At 24.2% G+C, this 23,908-nt stretch overlaps 1 protein-coding gene and 1 long non-coding RNA gene across 2 annotated transcripts in view; one reads left to right on the forward strand and one right to left on the reverse strand.

Moving 5' to 3' along the window:
- LOC136985463 (cell adhesion molecule Dscam1-like) overlaps positions 1-23,908 on the reverse strand; it is a 148,910-nt gene that overhangs the window by 124,187 nt on the left and 815 nt on the right. The window lies entirely within an intron of this gene.
- On the forward strand, positions 227-18,256 carry LOC136985503 (uncharacterized). Its single transcript, XR_010882348.1, has 3 exons — positions 227-490; positions 10,403-10,501; positions 18,159-18,256. It is a non-coding gene; the product is annotated as an uncharacterized lncRNA (long non-coding RNA).

A 23,908-nucleotide genomic window follows, 5' to 3' on the forward strand; every position in this document is an offset into this window, starting at 1 on the left:
TTAATGAAAAATCGTATGAAGCAATTTATATTGCATAAGTTCATATCAAATTACTCTAAGTAATTATATTAATGTTAAATTATTGATGACGATAAAAGAAAATTTTATACGAAAGGAATCATTAACAATCAGATTTTATGATTGTTAAACGTATGAATGAGTTACGATTCTTCTCTATAGTAACAATTACTTTGATATAATTAAATCACGTTGTTTGCTCCTATTGTTTAATCATATTCTTGGCCAACAAGGGAGTGTATATACAATACTTCACGATGACATTTACAGTTTGAGTGCTAGACTGATTTATAATTGATGGTGATTATGACTTCCTGGGGCACTTCCGTATTCTCATTAACTAGTACGGCATATAATACCTGCATCATAAACATCTGATACCCTACAACTAGATATAAGTGCTCGAAGTGGAATATATCATCAAAATTGGCTACGCTTTTAAATATTCTTGTGCTAATTATTCCTTTATATAGTAATTTTCATTTATCCTAGAATAATATTACTTCATTAAAGTTAACGATCTTTTCTGACGGACTTTTTGATAAAATTTTACATTAATTCATTCCATTTTTGTCATTTTTAATATGTTTCAAACTATATATATATACACATCTAACAGGTCTTTTAGATATATTGATAGATTATGTTAACAATTATTAGCAGACGTTAACAACATACTGCATGAAAGATACCGATGGATAATACTAATGTAGCTCCGTCAATTACACTTGAGTGATTTCCTTGACAAGATGTGTCAACGATTTCATGTTGATAGAATTTTTAAGTAATCATATGAAATGGAAAATGTATTTAAATTTACATATATTTACAATAATATTTTAACTAAAAATGACATGAAAATACGACATCTTTTAAAATTTTAATTATTTTCGCATAAAAGCTAATAGATATGCATTAAATATTTTTTAAAGTCTTCAATTGAATATAGTGTTAAAAGATTTCAATATGAATATATTCGAATACTTTAAATATATATTGAATTTTACACAAAATATTAATTTTTTTACGAGCTATCAAAAAGGTTATGTTAAATTTATCATCGAAGAATACTTATTTTACTATTAGATATAATAATAGTAACTAGATTCTAGAATACAACAGCATCGAGCCATTTCTAACCTATTATGATGTTGCTTTCTTTTTTTGCTACTTCTTTTCTCTCTTATGATGTTTTTATTTATACTTTTGCTATTACTCGAACGTTAAAAGTCTATTTCATTCTTTTTACCCTTCTTTCTATTTTATATTTATGGTATATTCAGAGGTCTTAAAGGAGCAACTGCTCCACTTTGATAGTCTTCCCATTCAATTTTATGATTTTATAGAAACTCGCGAGGGAAATATTCAAGAGATTTCCTAAGAAACTTAGTATTGATTAATGTAAAAGATTAAAAAAATTGATTTTCGAACATAAATAGAGAAGTGATAATTATTTTTATAAGGATATGAATTAAAGAAAAATTTGTAAATAGACATAACAAATTTAAAGACTTGAAATTTGATATTACAATATGGAAAATGTCAACATTTTCATATTCAATAGATAATAAAATTTTCATTATTTTTAAATGTGGAAATGTAAAAAAAAATTGTTATTTAATTAAAACGTTATAATAAGGAGAAATATACAGTAGTTCCTCGTTATATCGCTCATGTCGGGAGACAAATCAAATGAACGATATATCCGATGTATCTATCTACTTGTTTTGTCTATTTTCAATCTCTATGCACATTGATATTTTGTGGGTTATATTTCATACAATGATTCAAAGTCAATGATTGGAAAAAGGCAATATTTCTTTGCCAGTAGAAATTCAATGACTATCAATTTTTTAAAAATTATTGGCTAAAGCTCTTTTATATTTGGAAGACAGAAAAGACACGGTATTCGAATAACGGGGGCTACTGTAGCATTATCTCAAGTAACTTTATACCAGATATATAATTCTTGAATTAAATTTGAATATTGAATTTCTACAATATTAATATTAGCATTTTAGAGATTAACGGAATTAACGATACTGATCACTAAGACATTAATATAATAATAATAATAATAATAGAATTATTCGTTGTAATAAAACAGGAGAATGTATTAAAACTTCTAGAATAATTTATAATTAACAACAATAAAAATAAGGAAAGAAAATTTAATAATTAAATTCATTTTAAATTTCTTTTTACTTTTGAAAATTAATGTAAATTATAATAATTATTTGAGTAGAGAAGCTGATACGGAAAACCGTATTTGTCAGTCGAAGAAAAAGAAATGAAATTTATATTTTCTAAATCCAAAGAAATACAATTCGGGAAAAGAATAAAAACGATCAAATATCTATTTCAGAAAGTAGTACAGCATTAGGAACGTATATAAAGTAAAATAATAAACTAACTGCAGATAAAACTTTCATTGAAGTAAATAATAAAGATAATAAAAATACGTTTAATTCGTCTTATGTCTTTATAAATAATTGAAAGAAAAACAAGAAATAAATCATTTCAAAAACAATCTTTACGTTTATGTTATAATATTAGAATTAAGAATTATAAGAAAATAACACATTTTAAACTTAATAATCAAGAAAAATAATTGCTATAATCAATAATTAAGTATACAATTTCGATAGAGAAAGAATATTTTTCTTATCTGTCTTGGAGGAAAATACCTCAAAATCTTTAATTAAATTACATTATAACCAAATGTTCATTCAAATTTAATTTAAATTAAACTGCATATGTTAATTCGGAAGTTTAAAATAATCAAAATTATTCAAAAATGTTACATATGTAATGAAAATTTTGTAAAAGTTGATTGTTTGTTAATACAATTGGACTTATAATTAAGAGCTGCTAATCTACGGATTGAGAAATGAATTCACTATTGACAAATGATTTAAATATATATTGACAGGTAAAATGGACAGTTGGAAGGACAAAGTTAAAACATTAAATCGAATTATTTTAAAATAATTAAATGTCATATATATAAAATTTTATGCTAAATAAAATTAAAATAAATTTACTTTCTACCGTAAAAGTGGAGATTAATTATAATTTACGTCGAAACGTTCTGAATAAACCCAAACCCTTTACATTTTTAGTTACTAAAATGATAAAGCAGATTAATAATATTTGACACATTCCATTCACTACTTTATTAACGTTTAATTGAGTATTAATAATTAGACTTACTTTGTATATTTTGGCTAAATTGAAACAAATTATTCTATTGTTTACTTTATTAATTTTTTAATCTGCTGTTGCTTCTATTTAGTAATGTCTTGAATAGTTTATTCTTTAATTACTTTTTTAAATTAATAGTTTACTTCCAAAACTTTGTAAAAATATAAATAAAAATTAATTAAATTTAATTAAACTTTCTATGAAATATTCTTTCATAATGTCATCATATTTACAAATGATAACTTTTGATAACAGGCATTATTGTCTTGTGTGAAGTTATTATAGATCAATTCTGCTAAAAAAGTAAATAAACTTTCTTATCATATTTTCAATTTCATTAAAAATATATTTACGGCACTTAAATATATTCTAAAAAATTACATATTTGAATGAAGGAAAACATAAAATGATAAATTTGATAGGTTCACCAAATACGCACTTTATACAAAAACTATAAAAATATGTTTTCAATTTACATAACTAAATCCACAAATTAAATATATTCTACTTTTTTACTATTCGCACGGGAAATTATTGAATTAGTTTCCGATTTTTCTTTTGTTTTAAATTTACGTCCAGATAAAAGGGTCCAGAAAGGCCGCTTGAATGTGGTCCCGGTCACACAGGACCCCGAATTTACTTTGTTTTTTTTTTTAGTAGAAAAATATGAGTAATATAAATTAAATTTGCTTTTTTTAAGTAGTAAAAAATCCGTTTTTATTTATTTTATTGATTTTATTTATACATTTTTATGGCTATTGGAGAGATGCAATCCCACATTTCCGAATGACTTGAGATCCAGTCACCTCTCCCAGGTCATGCTTAACTTTTAAATTTATTAAACTGACATATTTTTTTATATCATATCATACAATTTAAAAAACATACCTTAATTATTTATTATTATAATTTTATAGTCTTATAACTTTTATGACGTTCTGTTTTACATATATTTTTTTCGTTGTATGCTTAATCGGAGTTAGTAATAATTTATATTCATTTAATTTGTTTATTCTTGTAAATAATTTAGTAATTTTTTATATAAAAACTTCCCTGTAAAAATTTTTCTATATTTTTCTGCAGAATTCAAATGTTTTGGAATGATGTATAGTTTCATATAGATGTAGTTTTTAGTTATACTTTTATTGATTTATATACAAAAATGGCAGCAAAATTATCATAATATGCAATGAGTGTGTATAATAGCAGTTTATAGTTTAAAATACACGTTTCTTTAAATATCCTCCTATAAAAAATTCCCTTTAAAAAATAATAATTACTTATAATAAAACGATTTTTTTTTATACCATAAAGAAGAATCTCAAGCAATTTGTATGAAACTTTTGTTTTGTTTATTATCTTTATATTATAATTTAAGTAGTTTACTTCTACACTTTGACAAAAATCTGTCCAATTTATGCTATATATCTTATTCCAGTTTTTACAGATCTTGTTTCAAATATCATATATTTTCTAAACAATGACAAACAGCTACATTTAGAGTTATTCAGAAGAAAGACAATAAATATCAGAATAACATACAGTATATGTATAATATGCATAAGGTTTATGAAATGTCTGTTCACATAAATAACGTTTTGAATTAAAGCATACAAATAGCTTAGAAAATATAAATTGTGAAATATCTCAGAACTTGAACAACTATTACTCACATTTTCTAGTTATGGGCTGTAAAAACTGAAAAAATTGAAAATTTTTATTTGAATTTTTGAATTTATATATATTTAAAAATTACTATTATTGTTTTAATTTAAAATTTTATTCAAAAGTTAAAAAATAATGTTAAAAATGTGCAAGAATAAGCTATGTTACAGAACGTTTTAATGTTTATTAATTTTATTACTGTATATCTACAAAAATTGTTATATTTTAATTTATATAAACTTTTAAATATTAACTCTAATTATAATGTAGCCAACTATAAGTAAATTTTATTTCATTGTTTTGAGTATAAGTTGAAAAGCGGATAAAAATAAAATAACGTCACGGTTTTATAATAAAAGCTACCATAACTCTATAGATACATTGACGAATGACTACTCGAACAGTTGAAAAGTATTTTAGCTTTTGGCAAGTCTAAGAAATTCTGTATTTCATTGTAAGAGAAATAAATTAATAAGAATTATTGAAATCTAAATTTCTGCTTTTCTGCATTTTTCAATATTTGAGAAGCAGGAATTATTTCTTCATTTACAGTATTTTGTAAGATGAGATGGCACGCTTTTTCTTTTAAAAGAAATCATAATTGTATTATTGAAATATAATATTCTAGTGGTACTTGATGTAGAATAGATAGAAACATCAAGTAAAAATGCATTGCTAGTTATTACGTGATGAGATAATAAAGCGATAAAACAAAAATATGCAATCAATTCAAAACATCTATTTTTCTGTCTGCATTCATTTCCTTATCTTAATGAAAATTATTGAAATTTTTCTACCTTAAATTGAATTTCCAGGCTTTGAAAACTGATATAGATCTTGATAATATAAAGAAAGTCAAATAGGAAAGTGTTCACGCAGAAAATGTTGGACAAAGCAAGGAAAATGATGACAGATAGTGATACATGGTCAAGAAATGCAATAAATTTTCTGAGTGGTGACAAGAGTACTGTTCTTTCGACAAAATACAAGAACTTATCTAAGAGTCAGTTAGGTGACAATAAGGAAATTTACAAGCCATTTATGAACAGCTATTTAAGTCTGTTTTCTCTTGGATATAGTCATGAAATTTTAAAAAATCTATCAGAATAAACTTTATTAATGGTATCATTCTCTCTTCTACAGTGCATTATTCATTGATCGAATTATTTCTTACTTCTGAGCAACATTATAATTGTTTTTATTCTCATTGCATATAGAATGATTGATAACTTACATACACATAGAGAATAATAATAAAATATATACGTTATATATGCTTATGTGTGCATGCTTAATTTCCTTATATATTTTTAGTTATAGACTTCATTTATTATTGTTATTTTATCTAAAAAATAAAACTTTATAGCTTACTTTTACTTATCGACCACATTCAATATATTTTTAGCAATTAGTAACATAAAATATTGAATGAAAGCGCTACAATTTAGAAAAGTTAACATGTAAAAATCATATATACGGCATTGTTAACAATTATACAGATGAACGAAGAAAAATCGATACGATTAACTTTGTTTATAAACTACATTCAAAATTACAGTAATAATGACAGATTGTTATTAATGACCAAATTATGATTTATGTTTCTTATTACAATGTCATATCATTCATTTTAATTTACAATAAAAACGAAAAATATAGAATCAGCCTCATCCAGAATCGAGATAAAATGAATGTGTTTTTATTGTAAGATTTCTCATTGACGTATGAATTCATCTGCACTATTTTAAATCAAGGAATTTTTTACTGGAATTATTAAATAATTAAGTTACGTGTTAATTAAATTAATATAACTGATAATATACTTAATTTATTTTTAATTTGAAGTAAAATACATATTTCGAATTTATTTAAACCTGAGGTGCAAGGAATCATTTTTGGGGTGAGATATTTCCGAGAGTTACTTTTTCTGGAAGATAAAATGTTTTCTTTGATCGAAACATTAAATCTTTTTCTTGTCTTCTTCTCTTCGTGAAATGAGTATTCTTTAAAATGAATATTTTATTTAAAAAATTCAAATTGAAAATGTATAATTAATTATGTAATATTTCTATTGCAGATCCCTAACCTAGACCTAAATATTATTAGATCTAGCTTAGTTTGTTCTAAATAGATACATATAATATTTCCCTTCCCATCGCTTAAGATGCACTGTACCTTAAGTTAAAATACATGTGAGAAAACGACACCATTCCCTTAAATAAAAACAAATTTTTTATGAGGGTAGGAGAGCTCATTTTAAAAATTCAAAAGGTAAAAGCAGTACAAAAGGTTACGAACACACTACTGATTTGTACACATTCATATAATCTATATAGTATTACATAATGTACAGTACAGTATAATTATGTATTTTCTATATTAAGTTAATACTATTAATGCAAACATACATAATTAAATAAAGCGGCTGTTGCTTAATTTTTTAAATTTAATTTGCTTAAACGCTTAAATTCACTGTATACAGTAAACCCTGTGTATGGCGACCATCCACGATTCCTTCAAAATGTGGTCTTTTAGACAGGTGGTCGTCCAATACAGGTGGCGCTGTAATACCGTATTTCCGTACGTATTTTGCGCACGTTTTAGCTATTTCTACTAAGCAAAACTCGAGGTGAGCAAAAATAAACGAATTTTTTCAACGATAGAGCTATATTGGTATTGGATAACTCGATTTACAGAAGTCGTCGTGATTTTATAAGACAGATTTAATACCAGTATTTTAAAGATTAATGCAATACTTGCATGTTCTCGATTATAATGCACACTTTCTTTTTCCCGATTTAATAAATTCAACTCGGTTCTGTTCGTTAGCTCCTCAGTTACGTGTATTACGTCATTCATATACAAGCGCGTTGTATCTCTCCATCACTTTGGTTGGTTTTCGTTAGTTTAATCTTATTTTAACTTTAAAATTACTGTATTTTTTAATATTTAATATTTTATTAAGCACAACAAGAAAAATTATTAACTAATAATAAAATGATTTTATTATTTTTTCTCATAATACGATTTCATTATATTCCGCGATTGTCTAATGACAATGGCGGAATTAAAAAGAAAAGGTTGCCTGTAAAACTGATTTTCGCATTAATGCATTTATTGTTTTTTTTTTTTTTTGAATATTTTGCGTGCGAAAATTACTTGGATATTATTTTTCAAAAATATCGTGGAAATAAGGTAGTTTGTTGATACAGAAACTATTTATCGCACATGTAATGTATATGAGCGTATAAAAAATTAATAAATAAAATAAATTTTATCAAACGACGAGATCAGCCGATTAATTGTATCGGCAACAATATTTTATACCCCTAAGGAAAATACTGCAGGTCTACAGTAAAATAAATTTCGTTTTCCCACAGTTAAACTTCGCCGCTAATTGCCGTTGTGATAAAACATTTTCACTTTCTCTGATAACTTTAACACTACCTTCTAACGACAGCACTTCGCATTTCTTTTATTTTTCGGACAATTTCGAACAATCTGAAATGAATTTCCTTTGTTGCTAGACTAATTCATTAACACCTGCATCTAATTTCAAGAGTGGGAGAAGATCCCGAAGTGGGTTCGAAGAAGAATTTAGACCAGATATATTTGCGGAAGTGGTCGCTTATTACAGTTGTTGTATGTTGTTTCGGACCAAAAATCGATGCCCGCGGTCGCGTTACACAGGTGGTCGTTTAATACGGGTAACTTATACAAAGACTGTGTATAAAGTATTCCGTGCCAGAAATTTTTGCCCGTTTTGACAGGTGCCCGTCGAATGCAGGTGGTCGCCTAAGCAGTTTTCACTGTATTTGGTATTTTTTAAACGACAAACCATAACTTATTTAAAATGTTGTTTACGTAATCAGGTTTCTTTTAGATGAAATTTAACAAAAATAATTTAAATAATGTTAAAAATGTTATCCTAAACTTTTACAAGATTTCCAAGAAAATAAACATTTTTCGCAACATTCTATTATTGCAAAATGATATTGTCAACTTGTAAAAACAAAAATATATAAATAATTCAACTATATTTTGCTATTAAAAAAATAACTTACAGAATAATTTACACATTTCAGTAAGCGTAACTTTAAATTAATTATTTTAAATATTTTATCTTTAACTTTCTGTTTTGTTATGTTTTACTTGTTATGTCTGCTTCATAATATATTTATAACACGTAAAATTGAAATTGGACAAACTATTCTTATAGAAAGCAGTACAGTATTTTGTTTTAGCATCTAAAATAAATTTTGGCAAGTAAACATTAGAATTTTTCTTTTGCCGACTTTGAAAACGATTTTTCTTTAAACCTCTCAAAGTAATAGAAATATATATAATATATATATATATAATATATATTATGCTAAATCATATTTACAATTAATTTATTAGGCTAAAGGTTAAGTTGCTTTATTAGTTCGAAATGTAATTGCAATCAATTCTCTTATATAATTTTATAAAAACACATTTATTTATATTTAGTATCATAAAATGAAAGCAAATTCATCAATTACTTATCAATGTATCTTATAAAATTTTCAAATTCAATTCTTTCTAATACAATTAAGATCCTCTTGAAACTAATAGGCTGTGTGCTGTTCATATTGAAACATTCTTTTCTTTGTATTTCGGAACTTGGATAGATAAACTAATAAAAATTTGTCCAAGTTTCTTTTTACTTGATCGACAAAGACTCGTAGAAACTTAATTTTTTATTTCGAGTTTTTATAGATATTGTTTATCAGATATTGCTGATCTAAGATCTTCTACTACTCCAATTATAGTAGATATTACGGTACCTGGATATAATATTTTCAGAACTCCAACAAACTTACTTGATGTTTTTGATTTAATTTCAATCGAATTTTAAATAGGCATTTAAAGTGGTTCTAGAAAAGTATCACCGTTATGAAAATTTGCTTCGTTTAATAATATATTATAAAAAACAATTTAAAGTAACTTATTAAAATATTTATTTTAAAACAATTTAATATTAAGTATAAAATTTCATTTATAATAAATAAATTTTAAATTTTAAAATCAAAAAATTAATGTATCGTGTAAATTAAAATAAAATAAATTAAAAAACATTATGTAATAAAATGAAAATACATTATAAAGAAGTATTAATTCCTAAAACCTTACAATATAAGAAATAAATAAATAATATATGTATATACGCCAACAATTGATTTTCTTGATAAGCAGCAATTGATCTTTGTTCAAAAGATCAATACAAATATACATGCCTACACACACGCGTATATATATGTATAGGCATGTTTAACCAGTAAACTTTTGTGTATATAAATAGAAAAAAAAATTATAGAGTTAAATAATATAATGTGTACGTTATTTTATTGAAATATTAGCATATTATAAGAAAACTATAAAATTATATTATAATTTAATAATTTATTAAAATTTGATTAAATGATAATCTAAGCTTACTTAATATTCTATATTTAAACAAAATAAAATAAATGAAATTTTTTGTGTATTTTAGGATAACTTCCAATATATACTGAAACTGAACACAAAAGAAAAACACTTCAAAACGGTAGTAAAAAACATATACAAAAAATTTTATTTTAAATTTTCTAAGGTAAGAATGTGTCCATAATATTAAGCTCTTAGTAACTTTGCAAATTACGGTACATGTATACCCACTTATATATGAAATGAGGCATAAATATAAGTAGTTCTGTTATCCTGAGCAAGAAAGCTATTTAGAAAATCATAAAAAAATATTAGATTTTCTGAAATTTTTATTGTTGACACTATTACCTTAAGATGCATAGAGTAATGAATAGAAATTTTTTAAGCAGAATATAATAATAAAAATTACTCTAAAAAAATAAGAGAAGCGTGAAAATAAGTGAACACTATTTGTCTAGGTTATCTCTGAAACGTTTGTTTTAATGAATCAAGGATTTAAAGATTTGATCAGAGATTTTCATATTCTGGAATTAAGGATACGTTCAGTTTAAATCCGACATGATTTAAACTAAGTTGTACTAAGTTTACTATATAAGTTTTTAATGAACAGCAGATTTTTATGAAAGGTCGGGCTTAAAGTGATTAATGGTTAATAATGAACTTAAGTCCAGCCTTACATATGTTTTTGATTACTACTTTCTAGATAATTGTTTTAGGTAAACTGCTTTTTTTATTATATTAAAAATTAAATCATTTTGAAGCATGTAATAATTTTAATTTTGAAAAAGAGTACATAAGATAGATAAACAACTGAAAATTTTTTATTTCGTAGTTATAAAATTAAGAAAAAAGGTAACGATAACTTTAGTAATTACATTCAAAGTTATATCTTCTTACATATCAATAAAAATTTGTATCGAATTTGTTTAAATATATAAAAAAAAAATTTAGAAACGTTCATAAATTCAAAAATACGCCGTGATATATTTTTGATAAAACATTTATTGAATATTTTAATATTGAATATCTTGACTATGCATTTACTTAACGCAAAGTATATATATATATATATATATATACATATTCAATATTTGAATTTTATCAATATGAAATTTTCTAACAGCTGCCATTCTATTTTATTATATTAAAGTGAAATAAATGATACATGGCATATATCATGCACGCAAACAAGAATAAAATTTTATTTAAATTTTTTAAAATTCAAATAAAATATTTTCCATTTATTTGCATGACACCTCTCCATTAACGTGCAGAAACTTATTGATATTTCACTTCAATCTGTAAAAGAATTTGACCTTGAGTATAAAAACTTAAGGTCAAATTTAATTTTATTTTGCAACTGAGATTATGTTGAAATCCTATAAGGGAACATTATCATACAAAATCGTTATGAATCAATGTTCAAATCGTCTTATTTTAATTATTAATCTTTCAAATTGGCACCAATCAGAAAATTGCAGCATTACTCAAACACTAGCTTTTGAAGATTACTGTTTTAATAATACGCTAATATTAAATCAAGAATAAAAATAATTTTTAAAATAAGATACTGTTTCTAAATAACATTTTACATTATTTACTGGTATGTTCTTAAGAATTCGAACACGCTGTAGAAATTTGAAATTCCCAAACTCGATATTTTGAAAAATGCAATTTATTTTAATAATTGAATTTATAAAAATAAACAATTTATTTCTTTCAAAAAGCCTAAAAATCCATTTTTTCTATGTTTTATAATAATAAAAACAATACTTCTAATAATCAGATTGTATTTATACTTCTAGATTTTATTCGATTGAAATTTATTTATTTTTTTAAATTTACTTTTTTACATTTATGAATTTATTAATAAATAAAATTTATTAATTTTAGTTATTATTTTACGTATAAAAATTCAATTTAATTCAAATGATATCTTCGTTTAATTACTACGAAAACTATTCTTCGTGTTATAATAATTAAATCTTAAACGAAATTAAAAAATTTATAAACTTTTCCACTTGATTAATATATATAATTAAAATTAAGTTATTTTTCTTTCTGCAATTTTATGCTTTTTTGGTCAAATAAATAAATTAAATTTTTTTAATAATATTATTACATTGAAAAATTCCAAAAATCATTACCGCTATTTACTTTCTTTTTTAATATTACGTGTTCTGTTTCGGTATTAATAGCATTTGATATTATTTTGAATTATTCATTATATAATTCAACAAATATTTCTTCTTATAACATTCAGAATATTTTATTTTAACAAATTTCATCTCCAGATGGAAGATAATGTAGTATTTATTTCTGGAAGCCATATTTGTGACATTACCAGTATTGGATTTTACATTAAGCCGAATCGTAACACATTATCCTCTAAAAGTATTTCAACTGATATGTATTTATTTCCATCAATAATGTTATTATTTGCGTTAGATTTTCCTTAAAATCTTTTACTGCATATTAGGTCTATAATGCTTCTTTAATCTTTTACATAAGGGAAGTTTTAGTAAAATAATCAATAATAGTAAAATTCTGTAAGGATAAATATATATAAGAAAGAAATATCCATAAGATAAAATGTAAATAATAGCATAAAAAGCAAAATAAACAACAAAAGATAAAGAAGTATGTAAGCGTATTCAAGGAAGAGCAGAGTTGCTTATATCTCTGCTTAACCTAAAATTAAATATAAAACATAGATAGATAAAACATTATTTTTATCTCAAGAATATATTTTTATTTTGTACATGTGTGTTTACGTCTTTTTAGATTTATCTATCAAACATTAATGCACAAATTTAATCCTAATGTTACCCATTCGATATTATCTCCATAAGATACTAGGAACATGAACATATATAATAATAAATATACAACAACAAAAACGAAAGAAAACGATCAATTATTTATTGTGACATCGTCACAATGCCGGGTTGAAATTTTTAATAATATTTTTTAAATTTATTTCATTTAAGATATATGCTTTCCACCTCAAATTAGTACTGGCTTTTTCCTGTACACCACACTTTTCCTATAACAATACAATCTTTCCAGTTATCTATCTAACACCTTTCAGGAGAAGTTATTTAAATTGAAATGACGTAATTTTCGGTTTGCATTGAAAGTTCATTATAATTAATCGCCCTTAAGGTTTCCATATCTTTTCTCATAGTTCATATATCTATCACCGTTCTTGAGATTAAGGAAAGTCAGACAGACAGACAAACGAAGGAACGACAGTGAAAATTTATAGGTCTACAGTTTATTTTTCAAATTTTAGCGCAGAAATGTTGATTATAGTAAAAGAAAGGAAAATAAAATAGCAATATTAAAGTAAAATAAACATAATATAATAAAATATAAAAGAAACTCAACAAAAAACAAACTACAACTTATAAATAAAAGAAGAAAAAACATTTATGTATGTAGGTATATATATATAAAGAAAAGAATATATGTACAGTACAAAAAAATAAAAATTTCAAGTAATAATTACCAACAGTAAACAAATAAAAATAACATCCATAAATGATATAAAAATTAAACAACCGAAGCTACATAAAACAGAATGTTTATATAAAAATATTTTTATGCAAAAATAAATAAATAAAATTCAACAGTAAAATAGTCAAAATATATAAAAAATAAAATTTTCTATATTAAAAATAGAAAAACTAAAAAAAAATAAACAAACAGCAATAAGAATGTCATACAAACAAAAAATATTATATTATTTTTTTCATATTTCTATCTTTAGTTTTTTATTTAAAAATATATTTAAAAAAATTTTATATAAAGATAAAATTTTAATTTATAATATATTAAAATACTCTTCATACAGTAGAAGTTTAAATACTTCTATAGATTTTTAATTTTTAAAATCTATTTTACAATATATTATAACGTGGAAACTAGTTATCACCATATCGATTATTTTCATTGTAACTTTATCTGTTAGATCGTAACTGAGAAAGAAATTTATACTCTGTCGATAAATAATCCATTAGAGCTCGTCTGGCATTCAATAATCGAACAGCGTGTAATTATCTCTGGCTAGCACGTTCTTTGGAAGAAAATCCCATCTAGCTGTGGCTATCGACACCTCCCAAATCTGTCATCTGACGATAATTCTATATAACTTCTTGGGTGCTTCGCTAGCTTGATCGCTTCACTGCTGTTGAAACATGTTCAACAGATTAAATTCTCTTATCTTAGTAAACATACCTTCCTGTCTAGTTACGGTCTACAGGTTGTAATCGACTAAATTACTCTAGTTACAACTCATTACATTTTCTATGAAATGCTTCGTCACAAATGGTTCTAATTAATTACCTCACCTGCATTGAGCATTCAAGTCAATGATGTTGCTTGCTTGCTAACATTAAGTGAGTTAAGTAAATAAGATTAATTAGTTGTTCAATTTTCGATGTAGGAGTGAGGTAAATTCGGTTGTGGATTATGAGAGATAGCCTACAATAATTATGTAGACCAGCATATGATAATTTTACATAAACATTGTTATTGTTATTATATCGGATTTAGACATTTACAACGGCTTAGAGTAACGGTAATCTAACTTTTCCTAACTCATTCACGTTTAAAAATAATTTATTTTAAGATATTTTGTTAAAAATGTATATATTTTTTTCCTTTGTATATACCGTATATATCTGTGTTATTCTTAACTTTGTAACTGCAACACGTAGAAGCTGCTATATTGATTTAAGACTTTTCCATGTGTTTATTGTTAGTGATGGTGACACTTTGATTTGTTTGTCAGTATCAAAACAATTGTAAAAAGACTATTTTATTTATTGAACTCGTGTCGCTTCTCTTTCTGTCGGAAAACAAATAATTAACCCTGCAATAGAATATTTAATGAGAAATTATCATTAAAACTCTATAACATATGAGCTGTGCTTTTTTATCATTTTGATGACATTTTATATAGAAGAAATTTAGTTAAATAATTTTAAAAAATTACGGAAACCGGATATTTTCCCAACTCATTTTAATTTGAAGAAAATTTCAATTTCAAATGAAATCTAATTGACTTTATGCTTGGCTACACATGTTTTAATTAAAGTTATGTAGAACAGTTTTGCAAACAGGTTCATAGAAATAAACATTATTCAAAACCGATATTTTCTGCATAATATAACCTATTCGAAAAGTTTTTTATGTTTAGATAAAAATGTTACCTTAAGCAAATATTTACATATGAAATACTTTTAAAAATAATTTTAGCCATTTTTATTTTTATATCTTGCCTTAATATGAAAATATTTTGTTTTTATTTTCTTTCCGATATTAAACGAATCGTGTAATTCCTGAAAATTCCTGTCTTTTTTATTAATATAGATAAATGATGTTTACACATAGCTTATAAATATATACATGGTAGAAATTAATACCAAGATGTATTTATAACTTGGTAACTATTAAAATTATGTTCTAAACTAACATAAGAGAAGATGTAAATTATGTTTCTCGATGTTAAATCCATATCGTTATGATGTGTAACGTAACATTCCTTGAAATATTTCAAAGTTATAAAATAAGATATTAAAGAACTCATTCAAAGTTTTAATTTTTTATTTTAGAAAAACTTTTTTTTATGTTTTATTCTAATAAAACACATACTTATAAAAAGGGGATAATAATTTATAACTTTGTTTTAGTATATATATTTTGTAAAATACATTAAATTTAATCAGATTAAATCATTATTAACATTATTTAATGTGTGTCTCCTAGTTATCACTATGATTAATCCAGGCAAAGATTATAAAATTAAAGCAAGTATTAGAATTAATAATCTGCAAGTAGAATTCGAATTTTCTGCTCATAATTCATTTTCAAACATAATCGTTTCCATTCTTCATTTAATCTTTTGAAACTATCAGCTTGTTATGTTAATACAACGCGTGAATCTTCCTCATTTAATGTTAGAAGTTTCTCACGAAGAGAATTTAATAGGCACAGACTAATCATACTTAGCGTGATTTAAATACAGTATTAATGCTTATCATATCATAAGTTAGAAGACATTACAACCCTTCTGCCAATTCAATTGTCGATAAGTATACTACTCATAATAAATTGATTCTACAGACTTTCTAGATAAGCTTTAATTCATTTTCTTATTTTTTATCACAATTATTCTTACAGAACAGCTAATACCATAATCTAGATTTATAATTGCAAAAATAATTTTTTAATTAATTTATTATTTTAATTTCTTAAGGTATTTTCGGAACTTTATTTTGATCTTTCAGATACTTTTAGATAGTTTGTATCTGATTAACAGTAAAGGAATGGAGACTTCATTAACATTTATTACTGATGTAAATTTGTTGTAGCAGTTACATAAATGAATAACCAATTGAATGTTGGAGCTTTTCAACAGCCAATCAATTGGACAATGAACTTGAATAGCAGACGAGTCATGATTAAATGAGGGAGACAAGTTTATCGCTAAATGTCTTCATTAATTTTCTCTTAATGTTGTAAACTATACTCTAGCGGGACGTAACTCAATTCTAATACTGTATCAGGATCTATTTTCATTGTTAGAAGAATGAGGCAAAAGAAAATTGTATAGAGATTCTTCATAAATTAAATTTATCCTGTTGTTATTTTTCATCAATATCCAGTTCAATAAGTACTTTTACAAATTTTATTTTTACTGGCTTTTTTAATTAAATAAATTCGCTTTTTTAAATGATTAGCTATATTATAATTTTTTTTAAAAAAACGGAAGAAATTGTAGATTTTAATAAATAAATTTTATTGTTAAATTAAAACGATTGTATCTTCTGGTTGATGGCAATGTCATATCGTCTGAAGAATCTAATTATTAAATTGAATATTACTCCTCTCTCTTTCTCCTAAGTAACAAATATTCATTTATTTAAATGAAACAATATTCATTAATGAATTAATTAACCATTACACTTACAAAATTTCAATTTTTGATTAATAAAAGAAGAAAGTAATATATTATAAATATTCACTACATAATAATATATCTAAATATATAACTAGTCAGGTTATAGTACGATGAATTAGAAAGTTCAATTTCGTTTTCGAATAAGAAATTAAATGTTTACTTTTTTATAAAAAATAATAAACAATAAGTACATTTGCTTTAAAAATTGTATTATTTTGTTTTAATGTTATCATTTTATTTTATTTTATGAAGTGTCATAAGCTCAAGGTTTATATGTTAAAAAATATATAAAATAAATTTATACACTAAACTAGGTCCTAACCTTACTCTTAAAATTTATATTTTAAAAGAAACGTGCTTTTTTATATTATATATTTTAGATTAAATGTAAACACGAACTGTAGGATAAAGAAAAACTAAACTAACTTTAATTATAAAAGTAAAATAATAATTCTTTAATAATTGAAATAATTTTAAAAACCGCATAATTCTCTATTAGATTATTAATTAATCTATTTTATATAAAAATTAAATTTGAGGTTATTAATTTATTACATCCTCTGTTCTAAAATATTGAATTTATTAATGATATATTTTTAAAAATATTAAAAAAAAACAAAGTTTAATTTATTACTGCTATGTATTTTTTTATAAATAATTATTATTTCTTATTCATTTTATTTAAATTTCAATCTTTTATAATAAAATATACTTTAATTTGTTTAAGTAACAAATTCTGATCGCATAGAAACGATGATTGATGCTATATTTATCATTAGAAGATAACTTAATTAAACTATTTTTTATAAAGAAGTAATAACTATATAATTGCATATTTTTATTATTTTCGTTATAGTCTAGATGTTTTGAGCAATCGAATGTTTAATGACTTGTCAAGAAGGCTGAATATTTTTGTATGAAGAAGAAAAAAGTGAGGATGGAAACTTGACCTGAATCAGCAAGAAGGAAAACTTATATCATCATAGTTTATTAATAAATTATGATTATAATCAATAAATAAATACTTATCATCAATAATAAATTATTTCTCATTACTTGTATTGTACTGTACTTAAATAAACTTAATAATTTAAAAAAGTCAATTTATTCAATGCAATTTTTAGGTATTTGAGGGAAAATGTTCATTTATTATTATTATTTTACTGATTTTTAAAATGTTACGCTTATTAAAGTAAGAAAATATAAATAATTTCTTCATATAAATAGCTATTTAATGTAACATTGTTATTATTTTTTTCTAAATATTAAAAGAGAAATATTGCCTTCTTTACTCTCCTAAATATTACAATTATAAGAGAATAGGTGTAATGAAAGAAAGGAAACTATAGGGTCATTACGCATCATCATCTTTATATCATTACATGTATCGTTTCCGACCGAAATAAACTCCATTTAGTCCTATCTGGCAAACTGAATTCCACTTTCATTACGTGAATCCGTCCTCTCTTCCAATTGCCTAGAGTTGCATTCCAATAATGCATTTTTCAACATCTGCTATCTCGAGTGTCTCTGGGATTGCAGACTACTTAATTTTTCAGTTGAGCCAGATTAATTCTATCGAATTTAATTCGCAACTCTAGCAAAGAAAATGAACAACTATTCACTCAACCGTTTTTTGTATACGCGTGTTAACTTTTCACTAAAATGTTATTTATTCCAGATAAAATTATATTAAACAGCTTTTATCCATTCTTTAAAAAAACTCTTTGTTCAATTACTGGATACTTTTTTAATAACTAGAAAGTTCAAATGAATTATAATAGAAGAAAAGAATTCTAGTAGAAAATTTCTATTATATATATAATTTATTTTTATTTTTTAATACTCTATCAGAAAGATTTATCTCTTAAATAATTTTTTTAACAAAATAAATTAGTATGTTTTTTAATAAATTTTCTCAACGGCTGGTTAATGTTTCATATATGAAAAAATATATAAGTTAAAATTAAATTATAAATACTTACTTTAATTAAAATTACAGTAAACGAATTATTTTCATATTTGAAAATCGTATGATAAGGTAGTAAATTTAGAATTTTTTATATTATTTAAACAAGTTTTTCTAAATATTTTTCTTCTCACATTTCTGCTTTCTGCATACAAGTAAATGGAAAGATGAAAAAATTTGAAGGAAATATTCAGTAGTAAATACAATTTCAGAGAGGATCTTGTTCGACTAATGAAGCAAAGTGATCATTAATGTAGCTTATAACCTTACAGCCTATTAAGCTATACAATTTAATTACAAACTGAAAGAAAAGAAAGTAAAATAGTCTTTTACTCTGCATAACGAAGTCTTGGTTTCGTTAGATACAACGAACTAAGGACAGTAATTTAATTCCAACTTTGAATCTCTTTTCTATTCTCCGAGTTTCATTCATTCTATTATCGCACACTAGGATCAATGAAGCAAGAATTCGAAAAAGGAGATCTAAAAAAAAGAAGATTTTTTCAAGTTGTAAAGTTATTTTGCATAGGGAATTTCAACCCCTATAATCTAAGAGATGGAAAAAAGAACAAATTCAATTTTCTTAAATATTTCTCGTCGGTTCAACATTGTCATTTAGAATAGCAATTTCCAGTACTGCATATAATGGAAGCTCTTGTCAGAGACTACGTAATGGTAACTTCAATGGTCTCTGCAAAAGACTGATACTTTTAATGGTCACAGTAATCAATTTAAGAAATAAAATCACTAGCTCTCTTTCTCTATGCATTGATTCAGTTTAAAATTATTCTGAAAGTGCTACGATACCGTTATTTTATCTATTTTGCTAAATCGAATTTTGCTCAATTTGTTATATTTGAATAATATCAAATCGCTTCTATTTTATTTTATAAAGTTAAAGAAAGAAAATATACTAATTTACTTCAATAAATGTAAACATTTATTAAATAAATTATAGGTTATTTATATAAATATGTATAGAATTAAATTATATAAATTGTTTTATTTATATTAAAAAAATAATAATATAAATACTAAAGTAGATTTTATTAATAACGAAATTGAAAAAAAATTTCAGTAATTTATTTTATTTCATTTTCAAAATCTTTAGACTGACGAAAACAATTTAGACAGAATTTTATAATGCTGAACTTGTTTTGTAAAATGAGACTATTGAGTTATAGTACCAGATGCTTTGGCAGACCGAGAAAAATCGAGACATTGATCTAAGCCTGTGTTCTTGTAATAAGTTTAGTTGTAGACAAGCTTTCATTTTTTAGTTCCGAATTCCACTCAACTCGCATGAGTTCACTTCAACATTCAATTCAATTATTTTAAATAACTTATAATAGTAACCTAATCACATCCTATTCCTATTTTGGTCTCACATCCTATTCCTATTTCAGGATCCTTTACTCGAACAGCCTTTCCACGATGACCCTACCTTTACGAATATAACTTGTTCTTCGGTTGTTTAATGATGTAAATAGAATAAATTATTTATAAATGCATAAATTCTTCAGTTAAAACTGATAATAAATGTTATTTAATAATAAAATTTAATTCCTTATATCGGCTATATATTACAAAAAATATTTGATTATGTTTTCCTTTATGAACTTTTAACACAGGACATACAGTAATTTTATACAATGAATATCGGCATAAAGATTGAGATATAAATTGCACTTTTTATAATATTAGAACGATAAAGTTTATAAAATGACTTGAACTAAAATATTATATTAAAAAAATTTCTTAACTTTATATAAATCGAAAATTGGCACAATGTTTGTCACTCGAACTTCGGAAAACAAGAATAATTTTACACATAGAAACGGCTCTATGAAGATTCCAAACTTAAATTAATTAATATTTTCACAGAAATATGATAGAGACCTAAAGAAGTTTTTGACTCCAGCTGCAATAAAGTAGGACAAAACTTTATTAATTTACTAAAGAAAAATGCATTCGCTCATCAGTTTCAAAGAAATAAACAGTACTTTAAATAGTATGCAATCAATACTATTTTGGCTTGAACAAAATTCTTAATTTGTATTGATATTATTTTTTATTATTATTTTAAAATTATTCAGATAATATCATAATTTGTTCTTATTTTGTATTTCTTTTAAATGCATTACAACGGTTGGATGAATGCGATTGTTATTTTTATCATCGAAAGGAAAAGTAAAATAATTGCATTTTGCTAAACGGATTTCACTGCCACTTCATCAATATTTTCTTAATCTAACTAATTGGAAAAAAGTTTCGAGCATTAATATTTAAATTAACTGAATTGGCCAGAAGACATACAATTATACAACTGATTAAAAGAATAATCTGAAATAATTTAAATACTGAAATAAAGTTTTATTTACACAGAAGATAAGAAGATTTTATAAAGTATTTTGTATTCGTAATTACTTTTGTTTTAATTCTTTTTGTCTCAGAATAAAATATATTTTATAATACAATTTTTCTTTAAATTGATTAATAATATTATTATTGTTGTTGTTTCAATGGATAACAATTCATACTTATTGTAGGGTTTGGAACCGCTAGGCGAGCGATTTCCGCCCTGTTTTATTATAACGAACTTTCATAACGGAAAGCCGTTGGGATCGGCCGTTAGAAACGACCGTGGGAAGAACCGTTGAGTGTCAAGTCGACGACAGACGGACGACTGGCCGGCGGGAAATGACCGTTGGCGGCCGTTGTGGCAGAATTCAAATTTGATTGGCGGACGATTTGAACGTTGGGACTATTTAAGCCGTAGTTTCGGCGGGAACGGAGCTCGTATCGTAAGTTCGTATCGGGATCGGCTGAGTTCGGATCGGGAAGATCGGATCGGATTAGGAGATCGTCGTTATCGAAGTGCTAACTAACTCTCTCGTCGGACGTTACGGAAATCTAGATAAAGTAACTCCAGTGTTTTAGTACGAACTTGTTCCTGACTCGGAGGTGTTATTAATTACAAGTCTGTTTGATCGTAAGGAGTTCTTTCGACGAATTTGTACGGGAATAGTCGGTTGTCGTTAGATTAGTGTTTGTGCATATTTGATTGTGACTTTGATTTGTATTATTTTGTACATTTTACTGTAAATATAAACTTTGTGTTTCGTTAAACCGACTGAGTGGGTAATTTTGAACATTACTCTTATTCTATACAATGCATATATATTTTACATTATGTAAGAAAAATATTTTGGAGAATACTTTATTTCCTTTTATTTGAATGATTTATTCAAAACTTAATACAATTTACAAACTTTATAAAAGCATCAGGAGGTTTATAAATATTGATGTAATGTGTTTGATATAGAATAATATTAATATCAAGATGAAAATTTTATATAATAGAACAAATATTTATTTTTTAAAAAGAAAAAAATATATAATTACTTTATCTTTACTTTAAAAAATATAATTTATATAAATATAAATTATAATTCCCAAATGAATAAGTGTATGCATATATTATACACATTTATTTATAAGCAAATGCGTAAATACATATACATATAAACAACTTATACAAAACAATTATAAAATACAATTTATAATAAAATATTATTAATAATTTTCATAAACATTTAACCGTAAAAAATTAATTTAAAGTTTACTAAATATGAGACTAAACTTACAATGCATTTTTATAAACTTATTTAAGTAATCTTCACGTAGATAAGTGTATCGATTTTTTAATATTAAGTTTTAATATTTAATTATAAATTAATATTTTTGAAATAAATAATTTATACAATAGATTTTAATATATTCTTCAACATTCTTAGAACTTTGATAAGGAACATAAGACAGTAGCAAATTAGCTATATTAAACAGTTATTTAATTATAATTAAGTAGAATTTTAATCAGTTATAAATCTATAAAACTTTACGTTAATTATTATTTAATTAAATTATAAAAATATCGATTAGATATTTTGTAATAAATAAGATATTTATTACAAAATAAAAATATACATTATTATTTAATTAAGTTATATATGCATTCCGTCAAAAAATTTATAAAAACACGAACTTTTTAATTAAAATAAATTACGATATTCTATTTTACATTAATGATTTTCTATTTTTTTTCCATAAATTTAGAAAAATCTCCTTAATATTGAAATATAAGTTGAGAAAATACCCCAAAATCGATACAACGCAAATAAAATTTCTGAATTAATTTTAAATCGCACCTATTAACGGATTGAAGTAGAAGAAAAAGCCTTTCATATCTTTAAAATTCCATTAAGAGAAAAAAAAGTAAATTCTTTAATACTGAATATTTCGATTTAAAATTATGTGCAACTGGACGGAATTTATTTTAAATTATTTTGGATTTAAAGAGACTAAGTTTTAATCAAATTTTGCTAGACTGTCATTCTTAAGCCATTTGAAGTCAATGTTGACTGCTTTTTTTTTCTATAAGCTCTTTAACTTAAAGGAAAATCTTAATGAATTACTCTGCATCTTCATTCTCACCAATTCACTTAGTTTCAGAGAAGCGAGTGATAATTTTTTCGTCTTTTTTTTTTCTTTCTTTTTTCTGAAATCAACCGAGTTATACAACGCAATTACCTTTGAATATTGTTAAAGGTATTTTATTTTTTAAAAATCATAACAAA

This window comes from Centruroides vittatus, unplaced genomic scaffold (assembly GCF_030686945.1).
Source record: "Centruroides vittatus isolate TY-2023 unplaced genomic scaffold, ASM3068694v2 contig_970, whole genome shotgun sequence".
NCBI classification, from domain to species: domain Eukaryota; kingdom Metazoa; phylum Arthropoda; class Arachnida; order Scorpiones; family Buthidae; genus Centruroides; species Centruroides vittatus.